This window comes from Protopterus annectens, chromosome 7.part0, assembly GCF_019279795.1.
Source record: "Protopterus annectens isolate FY-2018-M chromosome 7.part0, PAN1.0, whole genome shotgun sequence".
NCBI classification, from domain to species: domain Eukaryota; kingdom Metazoa; phylum Chordata; order Ceratodontiformes; family Protopteridae; genus Protopterus; species Protopterus annectens.
The window spans coordinates 1,830,783,977-1,830,804,205 of NC_056739.1; positions in this window are offsets into that span (position 1 = coordinate 1,830,783,977).

The following is a 20,229-nucleotide window of genomic DNA, read 5'->3' on the forward strand; positions in this document are numbered from 1 at the left end:
GAAGTCAGAAACACAAAAGGATGTTAACATTTACTGACTGCATTCCCCAGAGTATGCTACTGATTTACCAAAGACAAAAAATGTCTGAGGAACACACCAAACATAAGAGTCCAGCCTCTGGCCATTCTGAGGGTAGCCCTACAGTTGAGAGTTATGTCAATGACATAACACTGTCAGATGTAAAATCGCACAGAAAATCCATGTCCACACAAAACCTGTTAAACTAGCATTAATCCAACTGTATAACAGCAATACTTACATTCTGTCTCTAAGTCTGGAACTTTCTACCCCATTTTGTTGGGCTGTCACCACAGTTTTAGTTGCAAGAGGTATTTCCAACTACCCTCTCTGATGCTGTTGTTCACACACCTCCATGAAGTCCCCCTCACAGGCAAGGAAAAGGGGTAACACCCACATGAAGTACTCAATTATAGGAATGTGTTGTCATGCCATTTGCTATAGGAGTAATAACACAGCTGTTCTGCATGCAATTAGTAAGTAGGGGACACCGATTAGTGCACAAGCCATCAGCTGCTCATGAGCATGACCTAAAAATTGCAAGCTGCTGCCTATGCAAAACCGATGTATACCTTACATCTGAGAGAGAGAGAGAGACACACACACCCAGACCATGAATTAAATAAAAAGACTCAGAAACTATACTTGGAAAACAAAAGATATGTCAAACAAGTAAGCATGCAATGGAATGCAGTAGATGTATGTAATAATGGGAAATAGGAAGTCTAACAAATATATCTCAACAAGACTTGCTGTACTGATATATTGATGATCAGTACCTAAAGCCATAGAATCTGGGTCTGTCTGCAGTGACATAGATCACAGCTAATACCCCTGAGTCATCCCAGGAAAGGATGGTTCACATATAACTACTACTGGAGTGTCTGTTGAAAAATACTGACTGTGACACTGCTTGGCCAGCTACTGGGATGTCATTGATATCCATATGTTACTTCTGAGTGCAACTATGATAAACATGTTTGTCTCACAAATCTGAGAGACCTATACAAGGTATGTGCATAGTTATCTACTGTCGCAAACGTGTGTGTTGAACTGCATGTGATATACTGAGGTCATACTATTCAACTGTCCAGTGTTATGCTGCTGACCACATGTGTGTCTTACATTTGTAGTCATTTACTTATAAGAGTTGTGTTATGTTTCGCAAATCATTGGCAAATCTGTGAAGACTGACATTAGAGCATTATACTATACATATAAGTGTCAGTCATCCACCAGGGTATTTCTTTGAATGCAAAGCCTACTCTGCTATGAACTGACTTGTGTGTTACAGAAATATTAACAAAGTGTCAATAACTTTGGCCCATTGCCCCCCATTTATGTGTGCCATCCACCAGTTGTCCTGCTCTAACATGTTGAGAGGTATGAATGAGCATGAAGAGTGTAAATACAGTGTGCCATACTGACATAGAACAGAAATGTATATCAGGTATTACCTGTGCACATGCATGTATGAGTAGGTGTGACTGGAAGCCTCAAAACAACAGACACGTGATGCAAAACATCAGGTAAATAAGCTATACATGTTGTACACATGTGTAATCTTAGTTTCAGTGCATCCAACAGACATAGATTTCCACAGCTACTGGTTGTTGCATTGCCCTGACACAGACATGGGTACTAGAATAAATAAAATTATCCAGTTGAAATTAGAGAGGTGTCCAACTGTGTCATGAGCTTGTGTCCATGCCTACTACAAACAGCTATATAAGCACCTACATAGCGGTATGGACTCAGCAATAATTGACTTGTAAAACCTGCCTCTACCAGGGTAGAGTAATCCCCTTTAGTGACAGCAGCAATACACAAACCACATAATTGAGTGCTATATTGGCTGTACAGGGACAATTAGGAGCAGGCACCAGCTTGGAAGCAGGTCAACCTTTGTCTGAACAAGCATATAAGATCACAGGTGAGTCACTGTAAAGCTAACTATGAGTACAAATTGGACACATCCACCAAGGCCCATCACAAGGCTGTCTTCACATATGCCTTCCATCTCAGAGGCAACAACCTAACCCACCCTGTACTGGTGGTCAATCACATCACATAGACACATAGCATAGCTATAGCCATCCCGCTGTGGACAGGTTAAGGGAAAACATCACCCCCCTGTCCCACCATCAGTATAGATGGATATGCACAGCACCTGCCCTTCTCCCCTCATCATCAGGAAGCAAGTACATAATGCCTACTCAAAGGCAACAAAATAAGTCTCCATGAGACCTGATAACATCCCTGTCTGCATCCTACATGAAGTCAGACATATGGTCCCAGCTCCATTACACACTGTACTTAAGCAAAGCCTGAGCACCATTGACATCCTATCTGCAAGGAAGATGGCCACTGTCATCCCTCTACACAAAGATGAAAGATGAATGGTGGATTATGCAATTTACTGGCTCTCATGGAGGGAACATGACACATCAGGACCAGGAGTGCAATGTAAGCTCATACTGTACTAATAGATGGCAGGGGTATGATGTGGTCGTATGTGGTGGCTAATGATAAACAATGTTGATGTTTAGGTTCTGTAAAGCGTGTTGACCAATGTATGAGGTCCTGTAATGTGTTTCCCTGTTTATGTCTTCCAGGTGATATGCCACGTGCCGTCAGCCCCAGTACTCTGCAGCTGAAAATGAGGCTATTATTAACCTTATCATCCAGCACCATGGGGTGATGTTTGGCCATAGCCAACAGGATCTGTGGGAGCAGACTTCCCTGTGGGACAACCTTGTCGACAGGGTGAAAAACATTGGCCACCATGGCTGCACATACAATTAGGTCAGGCATTGTGCGACTGACCTGATATGTCGTGCCCGGCAAAGTGCTGCTGCCATGACCAGGGTCTGTAATGCTACAAGTGGGGGTCCTGCCACACAGGCCCCCCTTGCAGCAACAGACAAGCTCCTTGCCAGCCTTGGTGAAGCCCCACACACCAGCCAACACAAGAAACACAAGTCGTGGAGGTGGGTGGCACCCAGGCAACAGGCGAGGAGTGTTCAGGTAAGGCCACAGTGCACATCAATTGAATCATGTAGCAGTCATACTGGCTTCTGTAGAGTATCTAGAGGCATTTGTGAGGTCAAACTGCATTTGTGGGTTGGGTTTAGTAATGCAAACAAGTGCACATCTATGGTAAAGGTCTGCAAATTGTGTACTATCAGAGGCTGTACTGTACATGTGCAGAAAAGTAGCATCCATCTTTTACCAATGCCAAATGTGAGTCTGATGACAATACCTCTCCCTCACAACTACATAGGTACCTCTGGTTTGGATGTGGGACAGCAGCCTGAAACTGGTGAGTATGGGATTGTTCTGTTGTGGCTCACCAGTACCCCAGGCATGTTAGGGTCATGCATTTTACCATGCACACAACAGTTACTCTCAACCATATTGTGATAGCTACATGTTCACTTTTGGTGGAGTTAACTGCATTGCATCACAGTGGTCATCACAGGAGCCTGTTTGCAGGAGATGTAACATATCTGTAGCATACCTCACAACCTGTAATTGCAAGAAATCTGGACAAAGACTGATAAAATGAGGAGACAAAGGCCCAAAACAACAGACATGTTTTATAAATTAGTGTTATACAGTGCATATAAATGGTGTACACACACCTGTTAAAATGCCAGGTATTTGTGATATACAAAAATGTGAGCACAATAAAACATTTCCAAACTCTTCCAACCTTTCTTGTGACCTATAACCTGTACAATTCAAATGTAAAAAAAAAAACAAATTGGTTAGAGGAACAATTGTGGCAAATGAAAAATGTACAAGAAGCTAGATACATAAGTGTGGACAGGCTGAAGCTAATACTGTGTTGAAGCAGCTTTTGATATAATTGCAGCATTACATCTTCTTGGGTACATGCCTGCCATCAATTACAGAGAATCTTTGATTAACAGCAAATAACGGTCAGCTGTCCTACCAGGATTTTACTGACATTTACTCAGATGCCTGCTACAGCAACAGCCATGGTTCACATAGACCTTAAGAAACAGCAAAGGGATCTCATATTTGAAAGGTATCAGCCCAGAGCAGGGTACAAAATCATTTCCACAGCATTGCATATACCATGGAACACAGTGCAGACAGTCATCAAAAGGTGGTGAAAATATGGGGCAACAGTGACATTGCAAGAAGTGGACATCCCTCCAAATGTGTTGAAGAGACAAGACCTGAACTGGTCAGGGAGGCTGCCAGGAGACCTACAGCAACACTAGCAGCCTGTCTAGAGTGTGTATGTTGTGGTCTGACTGTGTCATGAATGTCACCAGTTGGCTATTGTGAGGTCTGTGTAATGCCTTTGTGCCACCTCACCTGTATGTGTGTGTGTGTGTGTGTGTGTGTGTGTGTGTGTGTGTGTGTGTGTGTGTGTGTGTGTGTGTGTGTGTGTGTGTGTGCGTGTGTGTGCGTGTGTGTGTGTGTGTGTGTGTGTGTGTGTGTGTGTGTGTGTGTGTACCAGAAAACCTTATAGTGCAGGTATTAATTTACATATGTTGTCTTCCCCTCACAGATAGACATAGTGGTCCTGGTCCCTCCCACCCAGAATCTGATGTCAGTGTCTCTGCATAATCTGACAATGATGGTGGTCATAGTGGGGCACAGGTGAAGTTGTCAGGGGCTGAATCTTTACCATCGTTTGGCATCCCACAGTCATCCACAATTTCCCTGCACACAGTCACAATGCCCACACATACCCTGTCCCCAGCAGCCACAGATAATAGACAGTTGACAGGCGGTGGCATGGAACAGGCCGGTGTGGTAACTATGGCAAGTGTGAGTGCAGCCATTAGCCATAGCCAGAGTGTAGGTGAGGTCCCACACAGGCGGATGGCTTGGGGTGCTTGAAGGAGGACTACTGCTTGTCAAGCCACTGTCACAAGTGCCACAGCAGGTGTCACCAGAAGCATGTTTCAGGCTGTCATGGATGCACTGGCATGTAGTGAATGCAACACCAGACAAATACTCAGGGTCTTGGATGTAACTCTTCCTGGTGTATGTGATGACATACATGACCTTGTTGAGGCCACATGTCAAAATACTGAGGTCATGAATAGATGGTGGGGTGAATCCTTGGCAATCCAAAACCATAGCATATCTGTGCTAGAGTGTGTGCTGGAAGATGGGCGTCAGCCATGTGGATTTAGGTCAGCACCAACATCAGCTGAGAGTCTACGAGGCTGTGCACCTTTACACTCCTGTAGTGGCAGTACCACCAGCACTACTGAAGGGGAGAGCTGTCCACACCACAATGGAGCAGGCCATGTGCATGTGGTCCTAGCTGGTCCCGTCAGGGACATGCAGACAGCAGTCACTATCAGGAAGCAGTACTGCATCTGGCCTTGGGCTGGTGGTGCCAGTGTGACTCCTGGCAGGACCAGTTCCCATGTCTATAATCAGAGAGGGTGAACTGTACACCCTGCCATGTACAATCCACTGCTGTCCAACATACTCCTGTGTAGGGCAGCCACGTGGCATGACTGTGTGTATGCATGCACACATACATCATCATCACAGCCAGGTCACCTCCTGACAAACACACACCAACTCTGCATGGCCCATTCATAGACCCAGCCTAGGCCTCTGGCAAACCCACACAACACCCTGTGCATATGATGATACATGTGCCACATCCCTGTCATCCATACCACCGATACAGGGACATGCTAAAATGGATTCTGATGCACAGGGTGAACTAAGTACAGTTTAGCTATGTAATGTTGTGCAAGGTGCTGTCAGCTGGCATTTGCAAGGGGTACACATCAGATTGTGTGTACCTTTTCAGCCATGATGCATTACTGGTGTTAGTAAAGCTGACTGAATGTAATCTCACATGCTGTATTCTGTTTGTGTTCTAGGTGTCTGTGTTGTATATCAGCAGGAGGTGGCTCTGTAGAAATTGGCAATGAGGGGTATGGCAGAGTGCTAACACATCAATTGTGTCAGAGCAGAGGTACAGCTGTATATGTACACATTTACCAGGTTGGTGTAACAGTTATTGCATGTACCACAGAGCTTATAGGGCTGAGGGGTGTATACAGGTAAGCCTATGGTGGTTGATATCAGCAGCCCTTGTGAAGTGGACAATTGTAAGTCTAGTGGGTGGAATACACCTCAGATGGTAAAATCCACACCCCCATAGGATATTGTGTTGACCAAACACACAGAGAATACCATTCCCACACATACAGTCACACACACAAACACACACACATGCACAGGACCACAGTTGCCAGTGTTGGTTTTGTAAACCCTACCCATCTAGTTAGTGGTACTACAGTGTTATGCGGTTATTGCAGGTGACACAGAACTAATAGTGTGACGACTGCTCCAAGGTACCTGCAAAGTGAATAACATCACGTGCCCTTGTGAGGTATGGCAATGGAGTGTGTACTGGGTATGGAAGCACTCATTAGACTGTCACCTACAAGTCTGCACACTCACAAATACTGCTATACACACCAATGCACACACAATTGCCATACTGATATTAGCAACCCTGCATATCATGTTATTCATTCAATACTGTTACATAACTGTTGCATGTGGCACAGGGCTTATAGGTCTGAAGATTGTTCACAAATACCTCTATGGTGGATGTGAACCAGGGCCTTTGTAAAGTAGACCCTGGGACATACACTGGGAGTACCATGGCCTAAAATTGTAAACCACAGCCAACCAATGGATATTGTTTTCACTCACACACACAATACTCTTCTTAGACACTTTTGCCAGAACTGAGAATAGAACCCCTACCTATCTAGTTACTGCTAATTCAGTGTTATGCATTTATCGCATGTGTCACAAAGCTTACAGGGTGAAGAGAGTCCCAAGGTAATTCTAAGGAGAACAATATCACTAGGCCTTGTAAAGTATGGCAATGGATGATTTACTGTGTGAGAATGCATCCAATATACTCAAACCTATGGTTTTACACACTTACACACACAACTACACTCATACATACATTTGCCAGGACTGAGATAAACAGCACTGCCTATCTTGTTAGTCAGTCCATACTGTTACATAGTTCCTGCACATGGCAGAGGGCTTATTGGGCTGAAGAGTGTCAACAGATACCTCTATAGTTGATGAAGACAGTGGGCCTTGCAAAGTGGACCTTGGGACGTGTACTGGGAGTGCCATGGCCTACAAATGTAAACCCCCACCCAAATGGATATAGTTCTCACTCAGACACATACACAGGATGCAGTTCACACACTAACACACACACACACACACACACACACACACACACACACACACACACACTCTTGCCAGGACTGACATTAGAAACCCTACCTATCTAGTTATTGCTAATACAGTGTTACGCATTAATTGCACATGCCATGGAGTTCATAGTGTAAAGAGTGTCCCACAGTTCTTCTAAGGTAAACAATATCACCAGCTCTTGTAAAGTATGGCAATAGGCAGTGTGCTGAGAGAGTGAGACCTCAAAATGCCATATCCTACTAATATACATACTTATGGGCTTCAGTGGTGCAGCAGTTAGCATTGTTGCCTCACAACAAGAGGTTTCCCCATTTGATTCTCAGCTGCAGTGCCTTCTGTGTGGAATCTTCATGTCCTCCCCATGGTCATATGACATCTAAAGACATGCAGGTAGGTGCATGCGTGAATCGGTGTGCCTTCTTTGAAGGTTGGGCATTGGGCTGACAACTCGGCACCGTAAAAATCCACTGCCAATCATTAGTGGACCAGAATTCCACTGTGGCAACCCCTAACCAGGAAAAGCAGAAAGATTCAACATACAATTGCCAGGACTCAGATTAGAACCCTTACTTATGTAATAATTGGTACTAAAGTGTTATGCAGTTACCACATGCACCATGGAGCTTATAGGGTGAAGAGTGTCCTAAGGTACATATATAGTGAATAACATCACCAGCCCTTGTAAGGTATGGCAGTTGTAGGTGTACTGGGTGAGAAGGGCCTCAAATTACTTTCATCCACATGTTTACCCACTAACAAACACTTTTATAAACACTATTGCACACACACATTTTCCAGTACTGAGATCCATAGCTTCATAGCTTCATAGGTGTGTATTAAAGTGAATGGCCATGGAGCCTTTACAATCCTAGCCCATGGGGATACTCTGGCATCGTGCCAGTTGACAATAGTCCCCGTTGTGTCTAATAAGTATAGCCACTGGAGTGATCCCCAGGGTGGAATTTCTATTCCCCATCCACTCGTCCAGATTTCCCTTGAAGAGGGCCAGTGAGACGCTCTGCTTGATATGTATGTGAAGTGTATTCCATAGTGTGGGCAGTCTCTGGGTTTTGAACCTGTCTCTCCAGCATGTTCTTTTGATTGTGTAAATGGGGTTGAAGTCTCTGAGGCATGTGGTGTAGACAGATTGGTTTCATCAGATGTAGCATTCCTGACAGAGCTGGGTCAGACATGGCTGTGTCAGTCAGGCAGAGATCGCCTCTAAGTAGCCAATATAAGACAGAGAATAGTTGTAGTTATTGGAGTCTGCCCATATAGGGCAAGTGTTCAAGGCTTAGGATCCTCTTTGTGAGGTACTTTTGCAGCCTCTCCAGTTGTTGCAGATGTCCAGTGGGATACATACCATTGTACTCGATTGACCTAATTAGGGGAGAGTACAGAGAGACATTGAGCTCTTACTTCCTGTATGCAACACGCTTAGTCAGAAGATGTGACACATAGAAGGACATTCTGAACACAGTGGCAGTGTGGTGGTCAACAGAGAGCTCACTGTCAACCTGTGTTCCCAGTTCTCTTATAAGAATGTCACTGTTCAGTGGACAACCATCAATGTAGTAATTCATGGGAAACAAGTTGTTCCCAAAAGGGATGATGCCACATTTTCTGGCATTGAGCTAAAGTCCAGGGTTGTGACACCAGTTATAGGTCTCAGTGAGGCCTTTGTGCAGGATGTCAACATCACATGGGGAGGTAATAATAGCACCCACCTTGCAGTCATCAGCGAACATTGTCAGCCAGAGTCCCTTCGTGTTTGGCTGTACTTCAGAGGTATAGATCCCAAAAACAAGGGGACCCAGGACCAAATCCTGTGGGACTCCACTCGTGACTGGCTGGCAGTCTGACATGCAGTCCACTGCTTTCACACTGTAGGTTCTATCTGTGAGCCAGTTTGAAAGCCATCTAGTGATATAGGGGTTGATGCCTAGCTGAGTGTGTTTGTCTATGATTCCACAGTGGGGAATGGTATCCAAGGATTAGAAGGCCGCCTTTCTTATTTATTCCATACTGTTACATAATTATTGCACATGGCACAGTGCTTATAGGGCTGCAGAGTGTCTACTGCTACCTCTACAGTGGATTACAACAGTGGGCCTTGTAAAGTGGATATTGGGATGTGTACTGTGTGGGTGACAGCAAAAAAATTGCAAAACCCACCCCCTCACACAAACACCCCCCTACACACATACACACATTTGCCAGGACTGAGATTAGAACCCTATATATCTAGTTACTACTACTACTACTACAGTGTTATGAATTTATCGCATGCGCCAAGGAGCTTATAGGGTGAAGATTGTCCCATGGTACGTCTAAGGTGAGGAACATCACTGGCCCTTGTAAAATATGGCAACGGGTGATGTACTGGGTGAGAGAGGCCACAAAATACTTTAACCTACACATATACACACTTACACACACAAATACACACACACATATTTGCCAAAACTGAAATTAGCACCGCTGCCTAACTAGTTATTTGTACTATAGCATTACGCAATTATTGCACATGCCACAGAGCTTATAGGGGGTGAGGGCTGCCCAAAGGTACTTCTAAAGTGACTTACATCAGCAGGACTGCTAAAGTAGGGCAAAGGGAAGTGTACTGGGTGTGAACGGGCTCAAAATCTTTAACCTACAAACACACTTTTACATATATTTGCCAGGACTGAAATTAAAACCCCTACCTAACAAATTATTTGCACTATAGTGTTACACAGTTATGTTATCGGATGCACCAGAGAGCTTATAGGGCTGCCAAAAGGTAGGGCAATGTACCCCTACCTAACGAGTTATTTGTACTATTGTGTTATACAGTTATGTTGTACTCCAGTCTGGGTGTTGTGTGCTACAGCCATACCTTGCAACCTGCTTGTGCAAGATATCTGGAGATAGGCTCACAATATGGAGAAACAATGGACCAAACATAGGGGGGTACTGTAACTATTGCTCTTATCAATGTATGAGTTGCTTGAGTGGCAAGGTTTGTTATAGCAGACATTTTCTGACATATGTAATGTTTGACACTGTACTGTATTGTCTCACTACCTACTGACAAATATAATCGGATCATCACAGTTATTTACCAGAGAAATACAAGATGGATGATGCACAGACCTATATTATGAGGTAAAGGCTAGACATTCTTGCACAATCCAGCCAGTTGGGAGGTGTGGCTACAGCCAATTAACTGATGAAGCCATGTAAAAGGTCCAGCACCTTGGTGATATACTGGCTGGGGATCTCCTTGTTGTGCAGTATTCTTCTTACCTGACAGATCATATCCTAGTGTTGCCATGCCTGTCAACTGTACAGATTCTAACAGATTATCCAGATGCATGCCTCATATATCTGGTTGGTTTCCCTTAACATTGTGGTTTTCTAGCATATTTGTTGCAAATCACTCAGGGATGCAGTCAGGGAATACTGACAGAACATTAGGCTTTCAGACTTCACACCCTTCATGACATCCATGCTACTACACATGCCCCTATGTTATTCTATTAACTGTCTAACCCTATGAGAGCAATGTTTGAAATGTGTCCCTATAGTTGAGCATTTTTCCCACCATTATCTACTGCTTTGTCTAGATTTCTTCCTCTCTGAGGTTGAGAGGTATGCTACTAGCATTTAGCAGCATGGCCTTACATTTGCATTTTGTTGACTGTGTTATGTTGGTATTATAGATCCCATGACATTTCCTACAAAGGCACTATGGGTGAGGAATGGGCCTTTGCCAGAGGCCTGTAGGCCATGTGAGACTGCTGCAAGCCATCTGTAGCGAGCCAGTGCATTCTGTCACTCATATATTCCCAGGCTTCCAGACAGTGGATCCCCCTGAGGTGACAATGGTAAGTGACAGAATGCACTGCTGTGCTACTAGGCACCATACCTTTTTACATATGTGAGCCAGACATCTGGACAAAGTCATGAGTAATGGGTGACAAAGGCCTAAATATACAGACCATTGTAATTATTGGCCGTACAAACCTGAAAGGGTGATACAATAACAGATTTTGCATTGGCATGCATTTTTCTATAGGGTATGAAGTCTGAGACACTACAGTCCATCAATATTTTCTGGCTTTAGACTTTTGTGGTTTGCCAGTGATTTGCCAGACAACCACTATTTCAGAATAAAGACACCACAGATATGATGCAAACCTGTGTACATTCTGCACAAAGTCTGTACAGTTGTGAGGTATGGTAGGCACTATGTAGGTTACTCCAACATGTGTACTGTTCATATGTGTGGCCCCCTGTACATGACCTGTCCATTTTCTGGGCAGTAATGGATATTGACATCTGGACAGTGTGTACAACTCCCACTGTATGTGTAGATGGCATGCAAAATAGTTGGCACTGCATTTTATGGAACATGGCCCTGTATGCCACAATACTGTACCTAGGCCAGTAGGACACAACAGCCATGAGAAGTTGGTGGCCACATCCTGACATGTATCCCCCACATGTATGCATAGCTCATTGACCCCTGCATACTGTGGACATGCAACAAGTTATCATGTTGATTGGGACAGCCCTGACAATGTGTGATCTGCTGCTATTACCCTACAAACTTACACATTACTGCACTTCTATGTGAATATGGGTGTGGGGGGCACACCTTTCGATAGTACACATTTGCACGGATTGGCTTTACATTTTAATTCCATTTAGCATAATACTTTGCCCTGTCTTGGAGATAGAGGCATATCACTAGAGACTACAGGTTAGATTGTAATGCCATACAATTGAGTTTCAGACTTCTTACCCTTCAGAGAGTCTTACTGCATCTGCAAGGCCTGCTGTGATATCACTGTGTAAGTCTGTAGGGAGTAGTCCATCATTGTCACAATGTGTGTGCCTTTGCCAGACATTCCTTTATGGTTTTCTATGGCTGACTTGCTGTGTGAGTCTGGTGAGTGTGGGATTCCCCACAGTGACATCCATGCATGTGACCTATGACACCCCCTTAGTTGGCCCCCCACATAAACTGCAGTGGGACTTGTCACCTTAAGTTATAGCACATAGTATGGTGAAGCCAGTATTGTGTAGACATTTCCTGGTATCCCACATAGCTGTCAGTTGTCTGATGCCCTCCCAGTAGGCCACGCCATTCCCTTGCATGCATGCAGCATTTCCGTAGATATGCTACCAAAACATAGTAATCCATTCATTTATTGTTAAGAAGCCTTGTGCTTGTGGCAGTTGTGAGGACGGTGCTTGACAGCTGCCTATGTTGGATGCACACAGTACACTACCTATACATGGTGAGTTACAGGTAATGTGATGTCTTTGTCATCTACTTTACTGTGTGCGCGAGTCAGAGAGAGGTGTCAGTCCCTAGGTCCCTATAGTGTCAGTGTGTGTGCTATGCATTGCCTCTTTGCCAAGGCCTGGGCATACTGCACATGCCTCCATCTGCCTATGGGAGCAGGCTCAGGGGCTTCTTCTTCTGAGTCCCTCTGTGCCTGTGGAGACCTTGGCAATGGTGGGGGGTTTGCGTGGCCCTTCCCTGTGCTGTTCCTGCTGCAGCTGTTTCTGCAGGATCATATTGTGTAGTATGGCACGTACTATGAACATGTGTGCACATGTGGCTGGAGAGTACTGCAAGGCTCCACCAGATATGTCAAGGCAGCAGAACTGTGACTTGAGCATCCCAAACACATGCTCTATTATGATCCTGGTTTGTGCGTGTGCCTCATTATGGCATTCTTGTGTGGGTATGTGTGTATTTCAGATGGGTGTCATCATCCACTGCTCCAGTGCATAGCCAGCATCCCCCATCAGATGGCCATATGGGATGTCCCCACTGGCAAATGCCTCGTACAGCTGTGACGAATGCCAGACATAGAAGTCATGATAGCTTCCAGGGCTGCCAGCACAGACATTTATGATAATGCCCTGGGCACTGCACACAAACTGGCAGTTGATGGAGGGGAAGCCCTTGTGGTTTATGTAGACCCTACCCTGTTCACCGGGTGGTGCTTTGATGTGGATGTGCATGCAGTCTATCGCACCCAGTACCTCTGGGTATTCTGCTACATGGTGGAAGAGATGCATATTGCAGGTCCTCTCTTCACAGTGTTGGGGAAGTAAATGTGCTCACTGGCATGTGGTAGAATAGCATCCAGGAACTGGTGGAGTACCCTGGATGCAGATGTCTGTGAGACCCCCCATGATGTCCCCAGTAGGTCTTTGGAAAGTACTTGTAGTTAGTATTCTTAAGGCTACACATACATTGGTATCCACTGGGATGGGTTCCACTTTGTTGGCTCTGAGTCTGAGTTGAGTCCAGCACAGCTCAATGTTTTCCTGCAATAAGTCTCTGGCCACCCTGCAGTGCTCTACTATCTCCAGATTATGTAGCCCCTCGTAAGTTACCCTGGGTCTGAACACTCTTCTCCTCCTCCTCAGTTTGTGGCGGTTGTCAGCATTATCCTCCTCACTGCCCTCAGCCTCTAGCGCATACTGTTGGATCAAAGCAATGGCAGCCCCTAACATGTTTTTGGTTAAAATTCCTCCACGTGTGTACACCAATGGTGCAGAGTTTGTAGGGGAAAAACAGACTGTAAGGTGTTTGCATAGTTTATACTGTAGTGCTGCAGATGCTGCCTGTATGATTAGCTGACTATGATTAATTCCACCTGCCAGCTATATTATTTGTACTTGATTGCTTATATTCTGCTATTTCCCTTTTTTCCCTTCCCATTTCCACATCTTCATAGCCCCGAGGTGCGCTGCGCAAACCTGGTGTCCAAATGTAAACAGTCCTGCTATTTCCATTTTTTAAGACCCGGTGTGCACTACACAAACACATTTAGCTAATGTAAACACTGAGGAATTGCCCTCCCGGGACGTGAGCATGCTCTTCATTTCATGGAATAAGTCAATACAGCCTCAGACACACCCCCTTGCTTAGCTGTGCTTAGCTAAGCTTATCTGGTAGCCATGGAGCTCCAATGTGCTTACACCAAACATGACACACCTCCTTTTCATGTCTGCTGCTCCTCCTGCTTACACCACTGTCTTATAGCACCTAGATGGTTAGGTGCAGTTTGGCACTTAGAACCTTTTTGTGTTTCAATAAATTTCCCTCATTAGCATACCCCACTGCCTTAATCCCTAGTTACTGCACTACACCAGAGCCTTTGTCCGTAGCAACCACTGTTCCCTGGTACTGTTTTAATTCTACATGCCATAGACTGTAAAGGCAAACTGCAGATTTCACTTAAAATTGTCTTTTCAACTTTTTTTTTTATATTTTCGGCATGATCCTGTTTGCACACCACTGCCCTATACTTAAACGGCTGAGATCGCCCCCCAAAATTAAACTCTTATTTTTATAAAATTAAAACACTTTTTCATGTCAATGGCCATATATTTGGCCATTGGCATGCATAAAGATTATAACACATGCTTTTATTTGAGCTGTCATGTCTCTGTTTTGAGTTTTGAAGAAATGCATTTGATTAGTAGCCGGACACATTTATCTAGGTGACACTATTTCAGCATGGATGCATGCCTGCTTCCTGAATCGCTATCTCACCTCATTTGCATGATTTTCACTAGCAAATGAATGAATTAGCATTATTCAGTGGTGTCCGTGCAAGAATAGTGCTGCCAAGCTAGTGCACGTCCCCACGCTTGTTTACTGGATCACTCGGCGGCCATATTCCTTGCAGGAGCAGCTGCACTATTCTTACACTCCGTGTCAGCTGTATTGAATCCTGGGGTGCATTTTTACAGGATACAGCTATTACAGGACATCTCCCATTTTCCAATTTCCAGATTATCTTTCCTCCGCATAGAGTCTCTGTAATCATTCTTCATTTGTTAAAAATCTTGTGTCTTCTAATATAATTATATCAACACCATATGTAATACTCCACTCCAAAATCCTTATTCTTCTTACTATATTCTTAATACTATTCACATTTACAGAAAGCACTTTAATATTTTAATTTTTCCTTAGATTCATGAGTTTATAGCTAATTACTGGGCTATCTTTCTTAAACGGCCATTCTAAAACTAGCCAACTTCTTTCCCAAAAAAATGTACACATATAAAGAAAGGATAGTGAAAAGAGAGCTATACAATGGAGAAAACATTAGCAAGTCTGTGTAATCATGTCAAGCAAGAAAGTAACTTTAAAATTAAGGTGTTATGTGTGCAAAAATGATGTGGAGAATTGGTCTAGCCTGCTAGATAAAAGGGAAGAATTACAGGTACTGGTGTAACAAGAAGCAGAAGGACATAGATCTTATGAAGTTTTCCTTTGTATTTGTGGGAGAACACTGCATGTTGAGCAATGTATGAAAGCAGGGCCAGTGGAAGGTGATGTGGGACACCTCAGTACAATATTATATGGATAAGAAAGGACATGGTGAACATAGTCTAGTCAATTGATGACAGGGCAAAATATTGACCATGGCAGTAGGAGACAGCAACATCTGCTAAAACAGTGGCTTAGATATAGGTGCCAGTCAGTGGTTGGTAGTCAAGCGATATTACACAACCAGCCAGTAGTATACACCAGATTACACAAAATGGAATTATGCCCAGGTAATGTCATATCGTATAAAACAAACATTGTCATGAGACCTGGAGGTACAGTGCATGCAGACAGTATGTCAGGAAATCAGACCCTATATAAACAGAAGGACTATTGTATTGAGCATAGCACTGTAGGGGGTTGCAGATACAGAATGCACAGTATAGTGTGGTAGAGGCACAGCTGCCATTAACTGCAAATAGCTCCCCATGGCAGTAACCTTTAAAGGTGGACTGTGCCTCTGTATGAGTTAGGAGGTGCACAGTCTATGCTACACATGAACTGTGTCGTTAGAAAGTGTTATATGTGCACCACAGATATTACAGGACAACAGTTTAACATATGTTTGCCCTTACATATACAGAGCAAGATGGCGCCAAAGGAAAAAAGAATGTAAAGATTCTCTTAGGAAAAAGATAGGCATCTTGTTTCAGACTCTTTGTGACCATGTCCAGTGGATGTCCTTAAGTTCACCACTGCAGTATTCATTACTATACCAGATTCCTGCTGTGAAGTCCATCGTCCAGCCAGTTTACCAAAGTCTACCATTGCTTTAAAGTACACTGAATGTCACCTACACACTCCTCATGTAACATAGGACATAAAGGTGATGTTCAGGCGTACCATCCTCAGAGCTTGTTTGCCACCAGTCTGAATGCTGTTTTTAACCTTTTAACCATCAGTCTGTCTGCCTCTTTCTGTTTTTTTGTGGGGGGGGGGGTTGTTTGTTTATGGGAACTCCAGTGTTTTCTCCTGTCTGCTGAAGTCCTCACCACTGCAGATAAGGACCCAATTGGGGTTTTTGTTCTTTTACTCATTTTTTTTTGTGCTGTTTGGGGGAGTTAATGTTATCCAGGAAGAATAAATGCAAGTCTGGGAGACAGATTCCCAATAAAGGCCACCATGATAAGTGTCTTTTTTGGCTAGTTCTTATGACCATACGTCTTGTTCTATTTGTCAGGAATTTGTCTCAAAAACCCTTTGTAGGAGGCTTTCTTTCCTTTCATTTTATCTTGATAACCAGCATCTTAAGCTGCTTGCTGAAGATACTATGGATGGAACTTCCTACCCTGAGGGTCAGCCATCAGGGAAAGAGAAGGTTAAAAAGGTAAGACCGGAATCTTCCTCTGTCCAGCATCTGCTGGGTGTTTCTCCTGATGTTATTACAAACCCAGAGACTCACCTGGTTGTGTTGTCAAATTTCTCTGCCAAGTCTGGGTTGGAGGCCGGTGAAGATCTGATAGGCAGCATGTCTGACAAGGCTTTGCAAGCATCCATTTCAGGCATTCAGGAGGAACTATGGTTGATTGTTTCTGAGGGGTCTGGAGGTTCCACAGTTTGTTCTTATGGAAGAAGTTCCTACTACAGTTGCAGACTGCTGTCCTGAGTCAGGGCCCATTCAGTTTTCTTGGACAGACATCCCCTTAAAAAAGAAACAGAAAACTAGACATGTTTCTTCTGCTCCTAAGGACCCACAAAGTGAATGGCAGGCATTTACTCAGGAGTTATTTAATGCTTTACTGTCATTAAGGCTTCCTCAAGGGGTTTTGGTTCCTGCTCTTCCTTGATCTTCTTTGCCTATAAGGCCAAGGGAATTAAATTCTTCTGAGGAAGAGTTGGATTCTGATGAAGACTCCCTTACTTATTCTGCACATATTCCTTTTACTTTAGACTATGGGTCAGAGGAGGAGGAATCTAGTAGTCCAGATACTCCTTCTGAGGAAATTTCCTTTGGGGCACAATCTCTAGGATGATGGAATTTTTTAAGTGGGATTGTGCCAAGGTTTCTGATATCCATAAGAGGTACTATGAGTTACTGCAGATGGAATGTCCTAAACCTGCAGCTATTCCTCCTGTCTTGCCTGCTTTATTTGATGTTTTTTTCGAATGCCTCTAAAGTGCCAGATTCTCTGCCCCCTGCTCCCAAGAAGTCTGATAGGTTTTATAGGGTGCCTATAGATTGTTCCTTTTTGTTCATATATCCTGCTGCTGACTCCTCCATCATGTCTGTAGCCTCTGATAAGCCATCTCAGTTGCTTCCTTCATCCAAGTTACTGCCTTCTGACAAGGACAGCAGAACCATGGACAGGCTGGGTAAGAAAGGTTTATACTTCTGCTACCCTAGCTTTTAGGGCTATTAATTTTCAGACCCATATATCTAGTTATGTGTTGGCTCTTCTTTCTTAGGCTTGTCAGCTTTTTTCTGATCTTCCAGACTGAGTAAATCTTCTGCTCTTTCTTTGCTAGGGACTTCCTCTCAAGTAGTTCGTCATTCTATCATATGGTTATGATGAAGCAGATGCCTCTTCTAGGGCTGCTGCTTTTGGTTCAGTACTGAGGAGGTATGCTTGGCTTAGGCTTCAACCTTTACCCGGTGATATTAAGGTTAAGTTGCTGGATGCTCCTCTGCATACTAAACTTTTATTTGGGGAAGTGGCTGATGGTTTGTTTAAGTCTCTTCAGGACAAGGGGAAGGCCTTACAGGAGCTAAAACATGTAATTGTTTCTCCTGTGCCTAAATTTCAGAGAAACTACCCTTCTAAGCCAGCCTTTGTTCGTAGGCAATTTTGCTCTCCTGCCAAAGAAGCATGATAAATGGGTTCCTGCTGCAAAGGCCACTCAGACTGCTGTGATTCTCAAGCCTTCCTTTCCTGACAAACCAGGTGTTGTCTGGCTATCCACCTTTTCCCAGCCACATTCCTCTTTCTCTTCATATTTCTCTTTTTCTTCCTATTTGGCTTTGAATCACCTGGGATTCTTGGGTTCTGTCAATCATTTGTCAGGGGTACTTCATGGTGTCATCTGTTGTCTCAGGGTACTACTCAAGAGGTGCCTGTGTTCCAAAGGGGGAAAGGTTTAATTCAAGAATGTTTCTAGTGCCCAGAAAAGAAGGTAATTGGAGACCAATTCTAGACCTCTCTCATCTAAACGGGTCTACTTTGATTCACTGAAAACTCATTTCACTGAATCACATTTCACTGAATGTAAGCACTGTTGGGCAAATAAAATATATATGCCCTTTTCCCCACTGTAGTGTGATCCTGGAATTAGTATATATAGTTGGGGTGTGTGAGGGGTGTAGCCCCCACCTACTTAGCTTTTATATTTATGAATCTCATTTCACTGAAAGCTAGCAATATAAACCAAAATTAGGCTTGTCTGCCTTTAACTTCCCCATTAGCTTCTAGATTTGAGGCTTAGCAATTTTTTCATCGGTTCATAAGTTCATAGGTGTGTGCTAGACTAATGTCCCTGGAGTCTTTACAAGCCTAGTCCATAGAAGTGCCCTGCCATCATGCCGCTGTTCGTTCACGGTGCCTCTATCAAGTAGAGACACTGGAGTGATCCCTGGATTGAACTTTCTATTTCCTATTTACTCATCAAGATTTCTCTTGAAAAGGGCCAGTGAGGTGCTCTGCTTGAGGTGTATGGGAAGTCTATTCCAGAGCATGGGCAGTCTTTAGGTTATGAAAATGCCCCTCCAGCATATTCTGTTGATTGTGGTAATGAGGTTGAGGTCCCTGGAGCATGTGGTGCAGAGGGTTTGGGATTTCTTTAGGTGTAACATTACTAACAGGGCTGGGTCAGACATGACTTTGTATGTCAAGCAGAGATTGCCTCTTAAGAGATGATATGAAACAGAGAAAAGCTGGAGTTTTTTTGAGTCTGCCAATGTAGGGCATGTGGTTAAGGCCTAGGATCCTCTTTGTGAGGTACTTTTGTGGCCTTTCCAGCTGTTGCAGGTGTTTAGTGAGGTACATGCCAAATGGGCATTATACTCAATGATTGCTCTAATGAGGGAAGAGTAGAGAGAGATGATGACCTCTTTCTTCCTGGATGCAAAACACTTGGTAATGAGATGTGCCACATAGAAGGACGTTCTGACCACAATAACAATGTTGTGGTCGAAGGAGAGATTGCTGTCAACCTGTGTCCCCAGATCTCTTATAACACCTTCAGTATTCAGTGGGCTACCATCAATGTGGTAATTAATGGGAACTAAGTTTTTCCCAAAGGGAATGATGGCGCATTTTTTGGCATTAAGCTTCAAGCCATGGTTTTGACACCAGTCGTTGGTCTCAGCGAGGCCTTTCTGTAGGATGTCTACATCATTTGGGGAGTTAATAATGGCTCCCAGCTTGCAATCATTGACAAACTTGGTCAGCCAGAGTTCCTTCGTGTTGGCCTGGACTTCTGAGAAGTAGATGCCAAACAGGAGATGATCCCCGACTGATCCCTTTGGGATTCCACTCATGACTGGTTGGCAGTCTGACTTGAAGTCTGCTACTTTCACACTGTGGGTTCTATCTGTGAGCCAATTTGCAGCCCACCTAGTGATATAGGGGTTTATGCCTAGTTTGGTGAGTCTATCA